Below are 21824 nucleotides of genomic sequence, written 5' to 3'. Positions count from 1 at the left end.
CAGTGCATACTGGGCATGGTACTGTGTAATTTTCTTCGATTTAAGATCATAAGCCTCTAGCACAGAATATCATGGGCTTGAAAGCAAGTAAACCAGCAGCAGTTTCCTCATTGCATTAAACAATCACTTGAAATTAACCTAATTTCACACCACAGAAAGTACAACTGAAATCACCACGAGTGTATCGATGAAAGAGCCCATCTATTTTGGCCTGAGTTTTGTCCAGTTTGCAAACATTGTATCTAAGAACTTGATACATTGCAAGGTTTGCATTGAAGGTATCCTAAAATTTTGTGGGTTAATAATCAGATTTATGTCCATAAAATAGTATTTTCCTACCAGACAGAAAAGACCCACCACAAGATCTCCGCTTTTCAGAAGTCTCCTGAACAATTTTACTGTCTTTTAGAATCCTTCTTTAGGTGACCTCCTCCAAGCAAAGGCAACATACGGTTAAATGTATCATTTGGAAAGCCATGCCTTGGTTTCTGGATCATCAGCTTTGAGTCACAGAATGATTTGTGTTGGAAAGGGGCCTTTAAAGGTCATCTAGTCCAAACCCCCTGCAATAAGGAGGGACATCTCCAGCCAGATGAGGTTGCTCAAAGACCCGTTCAACCTGACACATTGAATATTTCCAGGCATGGGGGCTTCCTTCCCTTCCCTGCACTGCACACACTTTTGGCCCTTTTGCATATACCTAGACTTTTAAGATGTTTTTGATTTATGGAACTGGATTTTGGAATATAAATCCTTGACTAAATTTGTAGGCAATATAATTGTTAGTAGATATAACAACTGTTGCAGTCACAGGAGCTAGCAACTGCACTCAGCGCTTGACAACCATCAGCAATCTGCTTATCATCTCAATTTCTCAACTAATCTCTATTATTGTCAGTTAGGAATCAAAACCTTAGGGAAAAAAAGATATATTAATTATTTCTGCATTTCCAGATCGCTCTGGAAGGTTGCTATGGGCACAGAATATTGTAACTCTTCTTGGCATCCCCCAGACAATGCTGGCAGTGGTTGTGCCCCAAGCTCCATGTTAGCACGCAGCTGATCCAGAATGTATGAAGTCAAGAAAGAAAAAAACAACAGACACTGGCAGAATGTCTCACACCTTACAAGCGCATTTGTGAATGTTTACTAGTTCTGGGGAAAAAACCCCAAAACAACAAAACAAAAACCAACAAAACAAAAATCAACAAGAGGGCTAGTGAAATAAACCAGGAAAGACAAGTGTGAAGGAATGCAGGACAGAACACCAATACGCTGGACAGCTCTTCTGAGCTCTGGGAGGGGGTGCAAAAAGGATGTGATAGTTACAAAGTATCCATCCTTCCCAGCTGTGGCTTTTACCAAAATCACAGTATCTTCGAACATACTCCTACTACAATTTCTATCTCACATGCTACCTTCCCATCTCTGCCATTTCGTCTCCCAAGCACACTGAAACATTACCAGCGCACATTACAAACTTTTAAAATGTACGTAGCTTCCCCAGATGAATCTTTAGAATACTATAGCTACGTTAAATGCCTGAAATTCCGCATCCACACGAGTTCACCCGTTTACGTACACTTTTGGGAAGGGTTTTGTTAAGCCACAAAGGCGGAACAGTCAAGGATGCTTGGACGAGAGCGGGCCTCTCTCCAGTCCTGCTGTCACCCAGCAGACACAGAGCTCTCCTTTTCCTCTCATAATAGAAAATTTCGTGAGATTTCTGTCTTTTCTATGGATCTTTGCATTAAAACCACTAAGCTTGTTCCTGGGCAGGATGCGCTGGCGCTGCGGACGGGACCAGCCTGTTGCGGGCAGCAGCGGGGGCTGCGGGCGGCCCTGCCCGCGGCTCGGCATCGCTGCCGGGGACAAAGCCGCGCGGGGCTGGGACATTGTGCGGGAGGGATCAGGCGGCAGTTCAGGGCTGCCCTGGAACACCGCCCCCGCGCCCGGTCTCCGCCGCGCTCCCTCGCGGGAGGCAGGAGCGCCGCGGCGGCGCTCAGCGGGCGCTGCTGCTCCGCGCTCACGCCCATCGCCGGGGTAAACGCGGCCGCTCCCGCGCCTCCCGCGGGCTCTCGCCGCCGCCCCGCGGTCCCCGCCCGGCGGGAACAGCCCCGCTCAGCGATGCGGGGACGCCGCCGAGCCCGTCCCGGCCGCTCCCGGGGCGGGGGGCGCGCGGGAGGAGGCGGCAGGGCGGGGGCAGCGGCGGCGCTGGAAGGTCCGGGGCGCGCATGCGCGCTCCGGCGCTCCGTGACGGGGACGCTCCCGCGGCACCGGGGCCCGGCTCGCGCTCCCATAGGCTGCTTTTCCCGGCAGGCGCGCGCCCGCGGCGCGGCTCTTCCTACCGCGCTCGCGGGGCGCGCGCGCTGCCCGGGCCGTGCGCCGCTGTCACGGCTGCCCGCGCGCCGCTCCCCGCCCTCGGCGCGCGCCCTGCCCGCGCCCCGTCCCCGCCAGCTCCGCTCCGCCGCCGGCGGGTTCCTGCTTCCGTCTGCTCCCGCCGCTCCCCGCCCGCCAGCCCCGCCGCCCTCCCGCCCGGCACCCGTGGCAGCGGCAGCGCGGGCTCCGCTGGCGGCGCCGGCACTCCGGTAAGGGGATGCGGGGGCTGAGCGGCAGCCGCGTCGGCGGGGAAGCGGGTACCGAGGCGAGACCGGGCTGCTCCGGCGAGCGCTCCCCATCCCTCCCCCGGGCCTGGCGCCGCCGCTTTTGCGACTCGGGCGCTGCTCAGCAACCACTGCCGCCGTCGCCGGGGTGGTGATGGCGGGGAGGGGGCCGGTCCCTGCCGTGTGCCGGGGTCCCCGGGGGCTCCCTCACCTGAGGGTCGCTGCTGGGGCCTGAGGCCGCCGGAGAGCTCGGCGGAGGAAGGCGAGGCCGGGGCTCGGCGGGCGGCCGGGGCATCACCGTGGGCGGCGGGGCCGGGCCGGGCCCGGGAGGGAGATGCGTGCGAGCCCCGGGCGGCGGCGTTGCCCCGGGCGCGGCGCGGGCAGCGGGTTCCCGCGGCGCGGAGCGCGGCTGCCGCCGTCCCGTACGCCGCGGCCGCAGGGCGCGGGGGGCGGCCTCCAACTTTCCTTGTCCCGGGAACTGCGGCCGCCCGAGGGGACGCCTGCTTTTGGCAGGGCGGAATACACGGGGAGCGGGGGCTGTTAGGACGGACCTCACGCTTTGGGGCCGCCTAGTAGCTCGAGGAAGTGCTTGCCTGACACGGGTACAGAGCCTTCGGTTGTTGCCTGGGGCTTTTCCCACGGAGACCTTTCCTGTACTTCGGCACAATTGACTTTGGTCGTGGATCCTGTTACTGTTAAGGCTCTGGCGATTTAGCCTTAGGCGAGTTAGTGCTCGATGTATGCTCAGGTCTTTCACACGTGTGTGCAAGTAGTGCGAGCACTGTGTTCTTGGTGCACTGCAAAGACCAGGCTGTGACCCTCTGCTTTCAGAAGCTCCTGGTTGAGGGCACAAGAGGCAGAAACTATAGTGCTGTGATGGAGAGTGTACCAAGAAGCCTAAGGGCAAAGGCATGAGCTGTAAAATTGCTTGTTGAAGACTGTAACTTCCTCGGGGCAGTACCTGCTGTCCTTGTGCCCTCAACACACGCATGGTACACTGTGATGCGCATGCTGTGTGTACATGGATGTGGCAAACAACCCTGTGCTCACAACATTTGTGTACTTTATCTGCGGTCTTCTATTAGCACTTGGCACCTCTTGTTCTATGTGTGTGTTTGTATACTGAAACATACACATCAGCTGAAAATTGTATGTTTCAGTATACATGTGTACATATATATATACATACTCTTTCTGTCCCCAAGTACAGGATCTTAATGTCTAGGCCTGAAAGTTACTGGTGTAAATACTTCAGAAAGAGTGAGCGTGAAAAGGTTTCTTGATTTTATAGTATTAATCTTATTTATTTTTCCAAGTAATTTTCCACTGGAAGTCATCAAAAACTTCAGAGAAGTCTGAACTGCAAAAGCAAATAAGTGGCCAACTTGCCTGTGCTGCTGGTGCTTGGGGTGCTTTTACAGATGACTGTTACAATTCCTTTCATTATTAAAGAAAACTAGTTATGGGGAGTTGGTGACTCTGCTTTGATGTATTTCCAGTAGCGTCTGTTTCTCCGGTTATTGCAGGTATGCTTACTGCCAGATTTTTAGTGATGCTTGTTAGGGTTTTATATGAATATTTACCTTAAGCAGGCACACTTGCATATTGCAAAGTTTGCATATTTTCCCAACTACATGTAATAAAACAGCCTTTTTCAAAGTTGGAAGTACAATTAATTACTCATATTTTCTGAGCAAAAAGTTCAACAATGACAGAAGGGCGGGAATCAACTTGGAGTGTTGAATCAGGCAAATTCACTCTTTCAGTGATGTAGCTGCCAGGACATTTGACAACTGGGAAATACAGAAGGTCAGTTGGGGGTTGTAGCTTTCTTTTCCTTTTAGCCCATTGTCTTAATTTGTTTTAAATTTTGGTGGTTTAATTAGCTGAACAACTGAAAGTACAGTAGTTCTAGGAAATACAATAAAAAAATATGTTAGCTATACATGCTGGAGTAGAAATAGAGCTACTTCACCTTAAGTGAATTGGTAAAGGTTGTACTAAACCACATAGGGGCATCCCTTTGGTTTGCCATCTGTGGTTTATGATCACTTTATTGCAACTTCAAATAGAGACTTGATTGTATAATTGAATGCTTATATATTAGAAATATTGCACACCATTCATATTGTGGAATTTTTTTTTTTTTATCTATTTCTGTCTCTGTGTGGCTGTATGGAATAGGTGCTTTATCTGTCAGATCTTTTCTAAACCAAATCATTTTCCCAGGCTTGGAATGTATGCAGTTAAAAATAATAAATGATAATTTTATTTATACTTTATCAAATCAGTCTGTTCATTGACATTTCAATGGATAAAGAAGAGGAAGATTTGGATTTGAGTATTTATATCTTGTTGCAGTCAGAATTAAAGTAAAAAGTCATGACTATAATCTTAGACTGGTCTGGAGGGGGAGCTAGTGTCAAAGCAAAACTGATTTAATTAAATCTTGTTGTCTGGTCATAGACTATGCTTCTAATACAATAAGGAAAACAAATATAGATGATGCATGCTATGTATGATTGCATTAATATGCATCTCTTGTATGATGAAAATAATCTGAAAGTCATGTGTGATTTTTTTTGGGGGGAAATAGAATATGTGTTTTGCTGTTGTGCAACGAAAACTGTATCCAAAGAACTTTGAAGTTGCAAGATCAAGCTCTTACACATCATGAAATGGCAGAATCAGAGATTCTTGTAGTCATGTAATGAGGCCTGTAAATGTAGGGTTAAATTTTATGTTTTTCTCTACCATGTTGCTTTCAGTTTATAGCATAGAATGGCACAGATTGTGTTCAGTGTGCCATACTGAATCTTTTTTTCTTGATATCAAATAGTGTGTGGCCTCAATGTTTGTTTATGTGCTGTTCATACTGTACTTTCTTAATTTCCTCTTTTGCTGTTTCATTACCTTCAGTCTCTAGTGCCTACATGTTTCACTAGTAATATTTTTACATAAGTCTCCTGAGATATATTATATATTCCTTTGTGTTGAATATCCAATTTAGGACCTTTATGATATGATTTTTCAAAATAATCTATCAGTGTTTTAATGATTTATGTATTCTAAGATGTTTTCCCATTAAGGTCTAATTTACTAACAATAATCTGGCTTTTTTTTGGTTGTTTTTAATAAACCCCTCAACAGGGATCCATGAATGCATATCTAGGAAAGACCTCATTGCTTGATTTGTAGTATGGTGTGTGTTGATTTAGACTGCAGGTATAAATACTTAGATCTGTTGCAGTGTTAGCCCCAAGGTACTAAGTCCATAATTTTGATGGACTTAAAAGTTTGTAGGGGGTTTTTGATATATTTTTTTCTTTTAAAGATGATTTGTGGACAAGAAAGAAGAAAAAAAAATCCAGGACAGTATTAATTCCCTCACTTTTTCTACAATACCTGTCTTATTAACAACACACTTGCCAACATTTGCAGTGCATATGGCAAATGTTATAATATAATATGATGTTGTTATTTATTGTTTTTCTAACGTTGTTCAGTAACACAGCAAGAGTACCTTGAGCACAAGGGCACAGAGAACAAGATCAAATAACCTTTAATTTTTGTGATGTGACTATATATATTTTTTCAACCTATATGGTAAGGTTTTTGATAGTCAGCTGTTTAAAACTCCATGAGATTCTTTGCACATAACCAAAATGTTCAACATTCTAGATTTAAAAAAAATGTTAGCAAACCTGAGGGACAGGAGGAAATCCTCTGTCCTGTGGGATTGCGCATATGACTAATATGCATATAGCATATAAGTCTCTAAAAATACTGAAATTTGTCTATTTTGCCATGCAACTTGTGCCACTTGAGCTAGCTGGGAATGTGATACTAGTAATGTGTTATTCAGCTGTACTGTCTGTGTATGGTTTTCTGAGATTTTGAAGTGTTTGAAAGTAGAGGTGAAACTCTGGAATATTGGGCTCTATCCCAGGCTCTGGGAGTGAATATATTCTGTTGGATGCTGATTTTTCTGCTTAGTCCTTGTGTGATATCCCTGTCCCAATCTTCTTTGCCCTATCCTGAAATTTTTATCACAATTCTATTTTCCCCATGTAAACAGTTTGTTTCTTGCTAAAGGGCTTCTTATCTGGCATCCAGTACTATCCAGTGTGCATAGAGGTTCTAACTGATAAGTTGTTTATCTGAGCTTCTTTCACTGTTTGAAACCTTTCACAGTCCTGTCTGCTGGTCTCAGGTTTCTGTCCACTATCCTCAGTTTCACGTCCAGTTCTCTGTCATAAAAAGGATCTCTCCTCTCTGTGTTGTGCATTTCCACTGGCTCCTGTAGTTCTGTATTCTGTAGTTTTCCGTCTTCAATTTTGTGCTTCATTCTTCCTGGCTTCCCTCATCTGAATTTGTTTTTTCCTTTCATGCCATCTCAGACTTGGTCTGTATCCCAAACTCAAGAGTGTGTTCAGCGTGTCAACTGTATCAGCTTTTTCCTACGTTGCAGTTCTTTCTTTAGTCAAATTGTATTGGTTCCTCTCTTTTCCATTCTTTTGTTTACATGGATAGCTTATGTTTTCATACTTGTTGGATCCAGCAGGGCTATCACTGAGAATAAATTTAGATGCCAGTGATCCATCCTGATAGTCAGGAAAGCAAGCAGGCCTATCAAGAGATGACTTTGTGGGGAACTCATGTCTGAGGTACAGTACAAAAATGGGATATACAAACAGGGGTAGCTGGGACAGGCTACAAAGGAAAAATTTAGAAAAATTGTCCTGGTATGTAGGGATGACACCAAGAGAACCAATGCTCACCTAGAGATGATGCTTAGGACAGAGATCAAGGGCAACAAGAAGAGTTTCTTCTAGTACTTGAGTAGTGAAAAGCAGGACAAGTAAAATACAAGCTTCTTTTGGAATGTGATGTGTCACAGTGACAGTGGATCCAGATAAGGCTGGGGTACCCTGATCCTTCTGTTCCTTAGTGAGGCATCACCAACAAGGTCTCCCAGGCCTTGTGCTTGGTAACAAGGGTTTGAGGAGAGCAGCTGCCAGCACTGGCTGAGAATTCAGCTGGGGATTATTGAGATGATTCAAATCCTACCAGTGCATGGGGCCAAAAGGACTGTGCCTTTGAACGTTGATAGAGCTGGCCAGTGTCACAGCAAGGTCCTTCCTTAGCATCTCTGAAGCATCTTGGATACCAGGCGACCCTCTCAATGGTTGAACAAATGCATATGTTGCACCCTCCAGAAAAGGCCAAAATACAGCCCAAAGAGCTACAAACTGGATAGCTTCCTTTTTGTCCCTGGGAAAATAGGGGCATGGGTTTTCTTGGAACACATTTCTGGTCACAAGTAAGTGAATGGGAGCAATCAGCATGGATTTGTCAAAGGTAAATAATGCATGACAAGGCAGATTGCCTTCTATGGTTAGCTGACTGAATATTTGGAAGAGGTAAGAACAGTGGATTTAATTTTCCTGGACTTCTGCAAGCTTTTCAGCTCAATCTCCACTGATATTCTTGTATCCAGATTTGGACAGAACAGGTTGCTGGAGAACTAGAAGATACAAAAAAGACTGGATGGATGGATGCATGGATGGATGGATGGATGGATGGATTCAGAAAGAAGTGCTTAGTGTGTCATATAGGGAGGTTGGTAACAAGAGGGGTACTGCAGGGATTTGTGCTGAATAGTGACACAGTGTGCTCTTGTGCTTGCAGATGACACCAAATTGGGGGGAGATAGTTGTGCTTGATGATGGGGCTGCCATTCAGGGGGACTTTGTCGCTGTGAACACAAGGCCCATCTAGAGCTTTATTCAAGAACAGCTGCAAAGTCCTACAGGAGCACCTTGCAGTGATACAGGCTGGGGACTGACAGGCTGGAAATCAGCTCTGCTGGAGAAACCTGGGGTCTTGGCAGACAGCACTCTGACCATGGATCAGCAGCAGCATGCCCCTGCAGAACCATGGAATGGTTCCCAGCTACACATGTAAAGCACAGCACTGAGGGCTGCTATGGAAAAGGAAAAAAAAAAAAAAAAAACTTTATCTCAGTCACACCCTATACAAAGGGATATAAAAGATCATCCAGTTCCAACCCCCCGCCAGGGACACCTTCCACTAGACCAGGTTGCTCAGAGCCCCATCCAGCCTGGCCTTGTACACTTCCAGGGATGGGGTATCCACAACCTTGCTGGGCAACCTGATCCAGAGTTCCACCATTTTCACAGTAAAAAATTTCTTCCTAGTGTCTTATCTAAACTTTCCCTCTTTCCACCTTGCGCTATTACTGCATGCCCTTGTCAGAAGTCCCTCTCCAACTGTCATGTAGACCCCCTTTAAGTACTGGGAAGTGCTCTAAGGTTTCACAGGAGCCTTCTCTCCTTTTCCTCTCCCTTTCCCTCTCATTCCCCACAATCCTGACTCTCTCAGTCTAAAAAAAGGAAGGGCAGCAACATCCTGGATTCTATGAGAAGGAACATAGCCAGCAGATGGAGGCAAGTGGTTGTTGCTCTCTACTTGGTGCTCATGAGACTGCATCTAGAGTGCTGTGTCCCGTTTTGGGACTCTCAATACAGGAAAGACATTGATAAATAGAAGTGAAGTTGGTGGAGGACTACCAAGATGATTAGAGAACTGGAACACTCATCCTGTGAGGAAAGGCTGAGAGAGATGGGTTTTTCCAGCTGGAGAAACAGATGATCTCAGTGGGATCAAACAACAATGTACTGGGTTTTTTTTGAGGACATCACCAAGAAGATGGAGTCAGGCTCTTTTACGGAGATGTGTGGGGAGAGGACAGGAGGCAGTGTTCATCAATTGAAACACAGAAGGTTCAGGCTTGATATAAAGAAAAACTCTTTCCGTGGGGAGTATTGAAGCTGTGTAGGAGTTTGTCCTGAGAAGCTGTGTAGCTTCTGTCTTAGAGGTTTTCAGGACCCAAATGGGAAAGCTGAGCAACCATTCTTATATCTGACTTCGAGCAGGAGATTGGACTGAGGGACATGTGAAGGTCTCTTCTAAGCTATGTTATCCTGTGGATCTTTAGTTCCCAGAAGCCTTACAGGAATGGAATAAGTACAGACAGAATATGTAAGTGGCTCAGCTGCAACATATCAAAACAAAATCAGTAACAGTAACATTACAGTGAGCTTGACAAAAGCTTCACTTGTATGTCAGGGTAAGCATTTTGCTGTCTCTTAGGAAGATGCATGTAGAGCTTAAAGCATATCAGTGATTAAACTTTTTGAAGAAAACCTTTTGTAATGAGGCAAAAGTGTATTTTTATGTAGCTTTCCTTGGAAGGAGGAAAAATATGTTTTGCATACCGTGTAAACTTTGAAGCAGTTTTGACATGGACACCTGGCACAGAATGGGTTGTCTTGAAAAGCCTTTGGCAACTTAAACTAAAAAATTATTCTTTTACAATGAAGTATCTGTCAGCCTTAAAAATTGGTGATCTCTCTTGGTCGTTTGTCATGATATGTATGTATATTCATATTATGTAGCTCATAATGCATCATTTCAAGGTGATGATTTTCTGACAACCTGTTAAATCAGTTGCAATCAATTCTCATTTCCACCCCCCCTCCTCCTACCCCCCCAAATATTGTATACTAGGTCCCTCAGATGATTATTTTTTCTTCCTGCTCTTTTCTCCCTCCCCTGCCACATTTTCAGGGTAGGGAATAAATAAAGGTATGTAAAAGATGTAGTCCTAAGATGCAAGGAGCCCAGTAACTGTTTTGGAAGACTTTTGGCTAAAAGTCTTCAAATCAGAAGACTTGCCTGTTGCAGAGAACTACTATGAAATAACAGGCTGGGTGTACATATATAGTTAAAATTTATTTTTCTTTTAAAATTTATTTTTCTTTTTTGTTATCTAAGTATGAGGTGTTATATGAGGAATGATATTTTTCTGATGTTTTTGTTTCTTCATTTGTACTTGCTAACCTGTCCTCTGTAGATATCCTCCCTAAAACAAATGGTGATTTCTGTAGCAAAGCGTAGTTTCCATGAATCAATGATTGTATTTAGTTCCTTCAAATATTAAATATTTATAAGCATAATGTGCATAATTTTCAGAATATATCACATGGTAAAAATAAATACTTCATCTGTTGGTCATTCTAGAGCTTGATGAAGTTTGTGCTGCTACAATTACTTTGTGGTAGCAGTACTCTGGATGTAAATGCTTTTTAGGAGACTGCTTTCATTATATGTTTGCTTCATAATCTTATAGTATGATGAATAATTTTCTGTAATGTTAGAGAATTTCTTTTGTGAGCAGGTTAATAGCAATAAATATCACCATGACATTATTAATTCTGCATGTTACAAACTCTTTAGAAGCTTATGGGACATTGCTGTGAATATCTTATGGACATCAATTTTGACTTGCTGTGAATTAAACTCTTTATTCAAAGCATTGCTCTTACAAAAGGTTTTGTAAAAGAGCAGTAGGAATTGTCTGCCAGTAACCTCCCAATGTTCATCTTTAGTTTGTTATATTACTTTTATTATGCTTCATCGTAGTTTGTTTGCACAGTGACACAGTAACTTTTCAAAGTAAATCTGGTTTGTATGGGTACCGATATATTTGTTAAGCTTTTTGGAATTTATTTTTGGAAGGTTTTTTTTTAATTGATGTGAAAAATATTAAAGTAAGTATTTATCCAATATGCTGTTTATTGAAGAGTTTCTAAATCATATAATAAAAATATTTGTTTAAATTATTAATGTATTCAATTACAAAATTTCTTCTTAAACCCCTTTGCCTGGAAAAGTCCTGTTGACCAAGTTCAGAATGTGAGCTTTCAGATTGCCTGGAACCTTTAGCTCTGTCCCTCTATTTATGATGATAAAATGTGTAGTATACCTGATATGCAATACTTAACTGCTATTTTTTTTCTCCTTTTGGGTGCTTGCTAAACAACTTCTTTTGTTTGACAATCAGTGCTCACACAGCAATAGCAAAAACTGTTCCCTCTCAAGGATACAGTCATCTAATGTGGCTGTAATGTGTTGATGAATACTCTCTCCTCCCACCCCCTTTTTGATTTTCTCCCACCCCTAGTTGTATAAAACCATTCATAGCAGGGCACCTATGTCTTTGGTTTCTCTCAGCTGCCTAGGCAAGCGTTTGTTTCTTATTTAGGGCAAGATTTGAATATACAGGAGAAAAATCAAACAGAAATATTGTTCTTACTTTTGAGGGTTTCACTGGGACACCTTTGTGGTATTGTGCCATGTCTCAGTATGGTCTGCCCTTCCCTTTTCTGTAGTCTGGGGTTTAGAATGACTTGTTCACAGTTTACAGTCTTCTCGATGCATGTCTTCACATTTCTGTTCAATAACTAAATCTGTTTCACAGTTATCTTGGGATTTGTTTTTTAACAGTACAGCATCTGACTTTTTGATCTGTCTATTTTTTGGGGTGTTTTTAAGTTATAACAGCTAGGACAGCATGAATTACACCTTTTTCCTCACGTGGCCCACTGGAGGCATTCAGTGGCATTGAAAGATGTTCTCCTTGAGTTATTCTTCATTGCAGATGCCTACTCAGCAGTCTGGATTTTGGATTGAACTGCTAGACATTCTCTTTGCAATGGTTTTTGCCTTTTAATGTCAATTAGGTGATGCTGGACTAGGTATCAATACTCTGAAGTTTGCTCCGCCAGGCTGTAAAGATGGATGGCAATTTTGGTAATATGGCAGCTTACATTACACCCTATGACAATATTTTCAGATTCTGCAGATATATGCTTTGTGTACTTCCTAGGGAGCGGGGGATGTCCCCTAGCAGGTTGTTGATGTTTTTTTCTGATGTAACTTTTTTTTCAGTGGCAGCAGGATCCTTGTAATGCATGTGAGAAAGCCCTTTTATCCTTCTTCACTTAATTACAACAGATAGTGCTCTTACAGATGAGGAATTCAGTATAAGTAGAGCACAGAAATGTTTGTCTCTCAAGGAGTCAGGCATACATCTGAGATACAGAGAGATCAGCATAATTTAAAATGCTTGTTTGATTTTCTGGTACAATGTACTGCAGCATCATGCATAGGTAATGTTAATAATTCTGCAGATTCTGTCTACAGAAGAGCTGAGAAAACATGTTCTGTACTCAGTTGCTTGCTCTTAAGACCCTTCTGTATGTGTGCACAAAGTCACTCACAGTTCATCCTTAGGCACACTGAACACGTCTAGATGCTTCAAGCTGTTGGAACAAGAATAGGAAATATCCCAAGGACTGAAATCTGACACAGGGTCATAAAACCATGTGTTGAGATGTAACAGGGTGTGCTGCCATCTCTTCACCAGAGATGTTTTGATCTAGACTTTCTGAAGAATGAGTTTGAAATACTGTTTTACAGAGCACTGATTTTTGCTTACTTCCAAATCCACTGTGTCCTGAAGTCCTTCAGCAGATAAGATCCTGCTGTCCTGGCTTTGAAGAGACAGTCACAGTTTTGTGACCAAATGTATTTTCAGTTAAGACTTCTAAGACTGTGCCTTTTGTGGCACATGTTCTTATGTAGATTGTGAGTACATTTACTATTCCAACTGTGTTGGTCTCAGGTTTGCTGTTTGGGTGCTGTGGCTATTTGGGGTGGGCTTGCTCATTCTTCACAAGAGTGGAAGGGGAACTGACACATTTGTATGCCTGCTGAGTGGATTAGTTAACTGCATGCGTGTCTCCAGTGTTGGTTTGTTCACAGTTACAGGTTTCACCTGTGGTTAAAATCCCCTTTTATCCAACTTTTTATGTCAAGTGGACATCAGTTGTCATTAGAAAAAGATTAAATCTAAGTCCTTTTTACCTGCAGTTTTTATTGATGTGACATGTATTTCCCTCCCACCCCACCTGATCTTTGATTGGTCCTTTTATTTTTGTTAACTTTGGGGATGCCTTTTGTTGTACCTTGGCCTGTCTGATTCCAGTTTTCTCTTGCTTACCTTACATCCTGCTTTCTCCAGTGGAGAGCCCTTTTCTTAGAGAAGAGATTTGGAAGAGGAGCATAAAATTGACTGTGGCAAACTATAGTACAGATTTTCGGGTGTTTTCAAGTCATGCCATGCTGATTAAGGCATTGGTGTGATATCCTGAGTGTCGTGGAATCATAGAATGGTTTGTGTAGGAACAGACCTTAAAGACCTTTCAGCTCCAACCCTCCTGCCATGGGCAGAGATACCTTTCACTAGATTCCCTTCAGGTACTGGAAGGCAGCATTTAGGTTACCCTGAAGCCTTCTCTTTTTCAGGCTGAACAATCTGAATTCTGTCAGTCTTTCCTCATAGGAGAGGTGTTTTGCTATAGATTGTTTAGAAAATTAAATGATTAATCTTGGGCTTTAGATTTTATAGACTTATATTACTAATTTTTTATGTTTTAAAAAATCTGAGCTAGTAAATGGAGGTAATAGTTTAGTGTCCCATCAGAAATGTTAACCAGGGTATCAATTACATGGTTATATTTAGAAATAAGTGGGAAAAATAGTGAGCAGAATTGTATCTTATTTATTTCACAGTGCTATTTTGAAGGTGCATGCAGATTCTGAACATCTTTCATGCTGAGTCAGGCCTTTTGACTTTCTTCATGTTCATATAGCTAGTATAAATACAGAAACACTTTTTCACAGTTCTTAAATTTTCATTTAAATATATTTCCTTGTGACGCTGATGTGAAATGCTACAATATGGTCGTACTGTGTTGGACAGCAAAGGTGCAACCTCGGTGTTCCTGAAAATTGTTTCTTGCAGAGAAGTTTGTAAATAGTGGGTAACACTCACTGGCAACTCTAAGTCAAATATATTTAGCCAGTTTTTTGTTTCTTAAAGGAGTTTACTGTGATCTGACTTCTAGGACAGTAAAAACCTGCTTGTGTACCTAATGTTCTCTGTGCCATTGTTATGCAAGACCTTGAAGTCATAAGCAAATAGGAAATCTTTAGATTGCTAACCTTTTCTTAGTGGCTTTTCTCTTGAAGTCTTCTACAGTAGTATTTAACTTCTTACTGTCCCTGGCAGAAGCAACCACAATGAAATTGATTATTTATCTGGTTTAAGCATACCTTATTAAAAAAGATTATAGTTTTAACTGTTCTTTTTGAAATCATTAATAGTGTGAAATGGAAGCATTTGGAGCGCACCTTTGGACAGTTATTTTCTTGATTTTTGCTTGAAAATATTTTATTAATATGGTGTTTATTAACTACCATGACCTGGTGTTGAATTGTATCTAGAGCTCAGGGCTCTACTATGGCTTTTTTTTATTCTTATGTTAGGTCAAATGTGATTGTAGGTAAAAAAATGCTGTGAACTGTGGATTCCCGTCTGAGAATTCTTCAGCTGTGTTTGGATATGCTGTATGAAGACTTACTTTTATTTTGAAGGTAAATAGTCCCAGATGTGCAGTTAGTATGTACTAGCATAAAAAAATAGTGACAGTATATAAGAATAAACAATGGTAAACCAAAATGGAATATTGTAATTTGAACTGATTTCTAATGACACTTGTACTATTACAGGTGTCTGTCTCCTTTTAATTGCACTAATTACATATGTGTAATTGGTGACAGCACATATAGTATGTAGAGAAAAGTTATTTAGAAGGTAGACTCAGTACTTGAGGGTACATTTTGAGCTTCAACAATTTTGTCTCTCATCTGTCTTTTATCTTGTACTTTCTCAGCTTTAGACTATTTCCTGATGGAAATGTATGAAGTGTAGTGACAAGTTTGTCCTTCTTTATCCAGTAGGCTCTCTAATGAGTTCACTGATGGACAGCACTGATGTCAAACTGTGTCTCTGTAAAACTAAATGTACAGTGAAAGCTGCTACAAATTTTGCTTGTGTATCAGGCTTAAGATTACATATGGGTTTTTTAATGTTGTCTCAATGTATTTTCTTTCATGTTCCCCAGAGTTCATCCATATACTCCATTTTCTTTTCCTAGTGTCCTGTTACTGGGATCAGGATTTAGCAGAAACCCCATTTTCATAATTCTGTGTCTCTTGGTGTTTGAGTACTGCCTTGTTTTCTTGGCTTGGTGTCTGCCAGCATCTCTTGACTGATGGGAAAGGGTGATCTGTGGTCAAGTGGAGCAGCTGTTACAAAGGGAAACAGAAGCAAAGCTTGGTGCAATTTATATGAAGTTCTTTGCTGTTTGAAAACTGGGTTATATGTATAGTGTAGATTAAACTTATCCGTATTATATGCATATAGACTGAGGTATATACAAAAAAATATAATTATACCAGATTATACTGGTCACATTGGGTGGCTTGTACCGCAGTCATTGGGTATTGTAGGGAAACCCAACTTACTACCAATGTGTTCTTGCTTTGGGTATGAATGAAGCACTTTTTGGGGAGCCTTTAACCCACAGTAAATGTGTTGCAGTGTCTGTCTGCTCTCCTTCATACATTATTAACTGAAAGAGAAAAAAAGATTAAATTCAACTTGATTAAAAATCAACATGTAACTTTTTTACTTTTTATCCCTAAGTAGGAAGGAGATGTATAATTTGCTAAATATTTTCTTCATAAATTAAGCATGAGAGGAGTAAGAAAGTTATACAAGATTGGCTAATGGATAGTGGAAGTGGGAGATAGGAAAATAACAACCACTTCAGGAGGAACATTGAAGTGTACATTTGAAGGAATAGGCTCTTAATATCACACTGCTTTAGTCTGTTTGTGGTGAAGCCTGCTCAAGGAAAAGATGTCAAAATTTTTTCAAATACCAGCAACTTAAAAGACCTGAAATCTCTCTGAAATGAAATGTACTCTAGTATTAGTACATTTTTTTTTTTCCCAGCATTTAGGTTCTGTAAAACTCAGTGTGTAGTATCAAGGAATATATTTTAAAGGCATTTTCTGCTGCATTGAATGATATAAATTACATAGGTTTTCTGTATAATATTAATACTGATGGAATTATATTTAATACAGATTTTCATCTTCCTTCATTATCAGGCACCTAACAGACATTGCAGAAAGGTTTTCTGATTTTTTTTATTGAAAATCCTTGACCACTTCTTTGATCTTAATTCCAAGGATCTTAAATTTGATAGTCTTCTTACTTTGTTTGAAGATTTGTTTGAAGATCTACCTTTTGATTAACCCGTCTGATAAACATGAACATTTTCCATGTCTGATAAACATGAAGCTGCACTGCTCTCAAGGGAAGCAGTGTTGTGTGTTCCTTTTTTTCTCAGCTTCCTGGTTGCTGAATGCTGCTTGCATCTGTTCTTAGCCTTCCCACGGAGGAGCAGTGGCAGCAGTACAGAATTGATACTATCTTTGAAATCTGCACAGCTGCTGGTATGGGTCTGAGTCACAGCAGTGAGGCTGACCACAATCTTGTTAATGCACTGCTACTTGACCAGTCAGTTAATAAAAGCAGAATCACTCAAGCTGATCAATGATAGACTTTGAAATAAAGTGCTATGATTTTTATTTGGTTCTTGTTTGAAAAGCTTTAATGGAAAAATGAAATTACGTATGAATTTCTAGTACAATTTCCATAGCAAAATCAAACCATGTGCTCACTGTGGGTGGGTTTGAAGAACTTACCCTTTTCTTTCTTCATTTTTTTCTACCTTCTGAAAAGCATGAGGCGTGTAAGGCACAATAGAAAATGTGGTTTCTTTCTTTTAATTTACTAATGAATTGTTTCAATTCATACGTAGAGGATTTTTAATAATTCTGTTGGTATTTCTCTTGTGTATTCACATCTCTTTCAATATAAATTTTCTCTGACTGTAAAAGACTTGAGTAATGGTATTTGTAGGGGTAGCTAGTATTTGCAGTGTAAGGTGTATATTTTTTAATTTTTAAAAACCTTCACCTGCTTTATGTCAGAACTTTGACAGTGTGAATTAAATTCCACAGTTTAAAATGATTCTGCCAAATTAATAGCAAGATTCTCTAGCTTTTTTATATAAATTTGAACTAGAAACAAATAGGACTTTTTTTTTTATTGGCTTACAGCCATGTTCCTTTGTGTTGTATTTTCAAAATCACAGTTGTTTTTCAGTGAAATGTATGGTACTGTCGTTCTTCTGTGAAGCTTGCTGATTTTTTTTTCCTGTGACTGTCAAACATTGTCTTTTAGTAGGATGGACTTTCTCTTTTGAACTAATTACTGCAACTGGTAATAAATAAACATGAGGCTGTACTGAATGAACAATTTCGTCCCTCAAATTCAAAGCCTTTTTTAAAAAAAAATTGTTTCTTGACCTGATTTTAAATGAATAGGTTTTGCCAGCATTTCAGCTTGTAGACTGTTATTTCTTCTATATGTTGACTGTATTCTCACTTAACAACATTCTTAATTGGGTTTTCCTGACAGCTTTTATTCCAGTATTTTCATTCATTAGCCAGTGTCTACAGAGTGTTCTTTCTGTGTGATTTTCTTTCCTTTCAATTTTCTCATTCTTTTGGTTGAATTTCTAAAGATAGTTACTACTCTCTCCTGTTTTTTAAAATGTACTTTTCCAGACTTTATCTGCACTTAATTTTAGTTTCCTTAAGCTGGTTTGATTTCAAATCCCTTTTGACTGCATCATTACTAATAAAGTGGACCATTGTCTGTTACTGAGGACAGCTGGCACAGATTGAGATTTGTCCTTTCTGTTAATCTTTCAGCCTTAAAACAGGTAGCTGTGTGCGCAGTGCTGTTGGAAGTTTTCCCAGCCATGTGATAACCCTCAGATTGCTCCCAGAGGTTGGGAGAGTGCAGTTGGCCTTCATCAAAAGTATTTCAGGACTTGTTCTGACATGATGATTTGCATTTCAGTGTTTGGGAAAGTTTTGGTCATTAATATATTGATGTAACCTTTCAGGTTAACTTTTGTAAATGCAATAGTTAACCCAGTTACTAACTAGAGGTTAGCTTAGTTTTATCTGTGATCTGCTTCCTAAAAGGCCTACTCTGTGAATCATTAATATTAAATCTGATGCTTTGAATGATTCTGCTAGCTGTCTAGAAAAAAAACCCAAACTATACCCAACAACCAAAAAAAAAAAGGAAATAAACAATCTCAACACTCCATCAAACTCCTTCATCCACTTAAATTTTCTGGTTTTGTCATTTATAGGAGGTCTACATTTTCCTGCTCATTGTAACTTCCCCATTCTGATGTTATGCGGAGTGTTTGGCTTCTTTTGCATTCTGTGTTTCAGAGCAGACTAATCTGAAGATATTCAAGAGAAGACTTCCTGCCCCACCCTATATATCCGTCCTCTCTGAGCCGAGTGTGCCTTCTAACAGGATGGAGTATCTCACGAGATGTCTAGTGTCAGTTGTTATATTTTTGTTTATTTTCCGAGATTTCCAGCTACCCTTTTTTTTATTTCCATACTTCTTGTGTTAGCTTGTTAGAAGCAGAAGTTTACAAAGAAGCTCTGGAGATGTTCTACTGTTTGCCACCTTCTCCTCCCTGTGACCCTTTAGCTACCCACGTTTGCCACTCATTCCTTTGGAGCTGTGATCTAGGTTGCCATTTGTAAGTCTTGTTATTTTATTAAAGAGGACAGTCTTTGCCTTTAATTTGCTCACTGGTGATTTGAATGACAGCAGAGTTTTAGCCTGCCAGGCTGGGAAGCACAGATGGCACTTCACATGGCTGAGAAAAAGTAGAACTCTGGGGAAAAGAAGCATATGTTTTCCTGGATTTGAGAGAACTAAAAGAGGTCCAGTGCTTGAAATGTTTTTCCAAATTTTCCCCAAATTTGCATCACATGTGCAATAGTGTAATGCATTAGCAATATTACTCTAGTGTACAGGAAATTCTGTAAAGTGAAAAATGTAGGCCTGCAGACACTGAGCAATAGTGATGTGTCTTCCAGGTATAATGGGATGTGTCAGCTAGGGCCATGTAAATAAAAAGGAGGAATGAGTCAAGTGGTTGGGCCATTGTGTCTTGAAGGAGAGGAGCAGGAAAGAACTTGAGAACTGTGCAATAATAGGTTTATGACCTTCTGAGTCACCTGCCTCCTGGCAAGTGGATAGGTTAAAAATGTGTTTATATTTGAGATGTTAGTTTGTAACTTAATTCTTCATTTGGCCCTTTAATATGTCCATGAAAGAAGTCAGGAGATTGTGCTCTGTTTTGCGTACTGCATCAGTTTTGTAGAGTGTTCTGAGTTTGTGCCTTGAGAAACCATTATGTGTCAAAATTTCAATATCACAAAGAACCTTTGTACCTTAAAGCAGCTATTTTATATTTTCTTCTCTAAAGGATAAGCTCTTAATTATACTAGTTTTGTTCCTAATTATTATTTATGCTGTTGAAAATGATGTACTCTTAGAACAAGGTCAAAGTGGCAAAGTACTGTGTTACAAAGAAAAACAAGTGTGGGGAGATCGTTGTCTTTTATGCTTATTTTGATGAATATTGAGGAATAATGCTCCCAGATCTGGCTTGATTGAAAGTGGAATTTCATTGACCAACTTCTGTGTCCTTCTCAAACCAGTGGTAATCAAAGCTTGTTTGAAGGGGAACCTCCTATACCAAACTGAGCTGCAGAAAGAATCCTGTGCACTTCTCTGCAAAACAGATGATTCCTGGGAGCTGCTTCTCTGGCAGTAGAAGTTTGCTGATTTGACTTTGTACCTTGCATATGCCAGCTTTTTTCGCTCTTAGCAGTAAGGAATCTGAAGGAAAAAAAGCAACAAAACCAAACCATTATGTAATGTATATAGAAAACCCTATATGATTTTTTAAATATATACATTAAAAAGAATAGCTTTCCTTCTGTCTCCGTGGGATGTTTCCATATTTGTTTAAGGAAATTTGCTTAGTACTAGCAATTAGCAGTGCTACCAGGCAGATGGATTGATAGGTATAGGAGAAATAATATTCAGTTTTTCAGTTATATACCTACTTCTTTATTAGAAACATACGTTATCTCTTAAAACTGGAAAAATCATGTTCTGAGCCTCACTTGGGCTTACAGAAGGAATAATTTTCCATTTCTTTTTCTTTACCAATTTACTGATTTTGTTTGTTTGTTGGAAGTTGTTTTGTTGTGTTTAAATGTTTTAAGTCATTTAAAATAGATTCTTTTCATGCAGTATTCTCCCTACCATAGGTTCAGTCACTTCTCTTGAAACTTGAAACTGTAAAGCTGGCAGTGGAAAATGTGGGTGACTTTAGTAAAAGCTGGTCTGTGTGCTTCAGAGATTGCTTGTACTAGAGAAGGTAGGATTATCATGCTTAGGAGTAGATTTATGTGTTTGGAGTAACAGAAAATGTTGAATAAATAAAAAATAGGTTGCAAATTCATGTACTTGAGCACTGGTGAGAGCTCTGGATAGACCTAGACTGGTCGCCAGAGGCAGATTGCTGTTGTATGACCCAGCTCCTCATCTGCTTCCTTCTCAGATGATGTGGCTTGGTGAGAGTAACATGGTTCTAAACCACACCAGCTGCTTTCTAGCTTTTAAAACCAGATTGTTAGGACCAGCCAATAAAGCATTCGTTGATTTACATTTAGATTGGCATTAGCTGTGATCACAGTCACACTCAGAAAAGAGTAAGTCATTTGGATAAGAACTGGTTAGGCTGAACTTGCCTCCTTAAAGGAGAAAGAAAGCATTTGGCAAGTAGGACCTGGGAAGAAATAACAGTAGTCTTTATTGGGTGTGAGAGCATATATGGGAGAGAAATATCTGAAAATAAATATATCTGAGGCATAAATTTATGATCAAATCTTGTTTGAAAATCAGAGGATGAGGTCTAGTCCCAGAAATGGAGAGGAGAAAGAAACTCAGTGGCTCAAGATGATCTTCTATATATTTATCTAAGAATACTGTGTAAGATGATGAGATTGATCCTGGACTCAGAGGGTAGAGCAGATAAGGAAGTATATGATTGTTATTTGTCATAAAGTTTTCAGTTTTTTTGTTGAAATTCTGTTCCTTAGATCTTCCACTGGTATCCTGTCCATATCCGAAGGGAATGTTTATTGTTTTTATTTTTTCTATTCTTAGTGCATAGTTTATCTTCTTCTGAAGCAGAGACAATATGCATTCTCTAAAGGTGGGATTTTGAGTGACACGTCTGATTCGTCCTGTGGTATTGGGAAAGTAGTCCTGGCCTGGCATATGGGTCTAGAGCCTGTGGTCAGAATTAAATCAGTTTGCCCCAGTCAAATGGAGAAAGGATGGGAAAAGTGTTTTTTTTTTCCTTCCTCCTTGCTGCAACCTTCTGTATTCCTAAGGTGATATAGGTATTTTCA

General features: G+C 40.7%; 1 protein-coding gene across 1 annotated transcript in view; it reads left to right on the top strand.

Moving 5' to 3' along the window:
* Positions 1–2386: 2386 nt before the first annotated feature.
* The window catches only part of FUT8 (fucosyltransferase 8), a 97197-nt gene continuing 77759 nt past the window's right edge, over positions 2387–21824 (top strand). The window contains 1 exon segment of the mRNA XM_030948655.1: positions 2387–2588. The gene's annotated coding sequence lies outside the window, so the exon portion shown is untranslated.

Source organism: Camarhynchus parvulus, chromosome 5 (assembly GCF_901933205.1).
Source record: "Camarhynchus parvulus chromosome 5, STF_HiC, whole genome shotgun sequence".
Lineage (NCBI taxonomy): Eukaryota > Metazoa > Chordata > Aves > Passeriformes > Thraupidae > Camarhynchus > Camarhynchus parvulus.
This window is presented reverse-complemented; position numbering and strand designations above follow the sequence as displayed.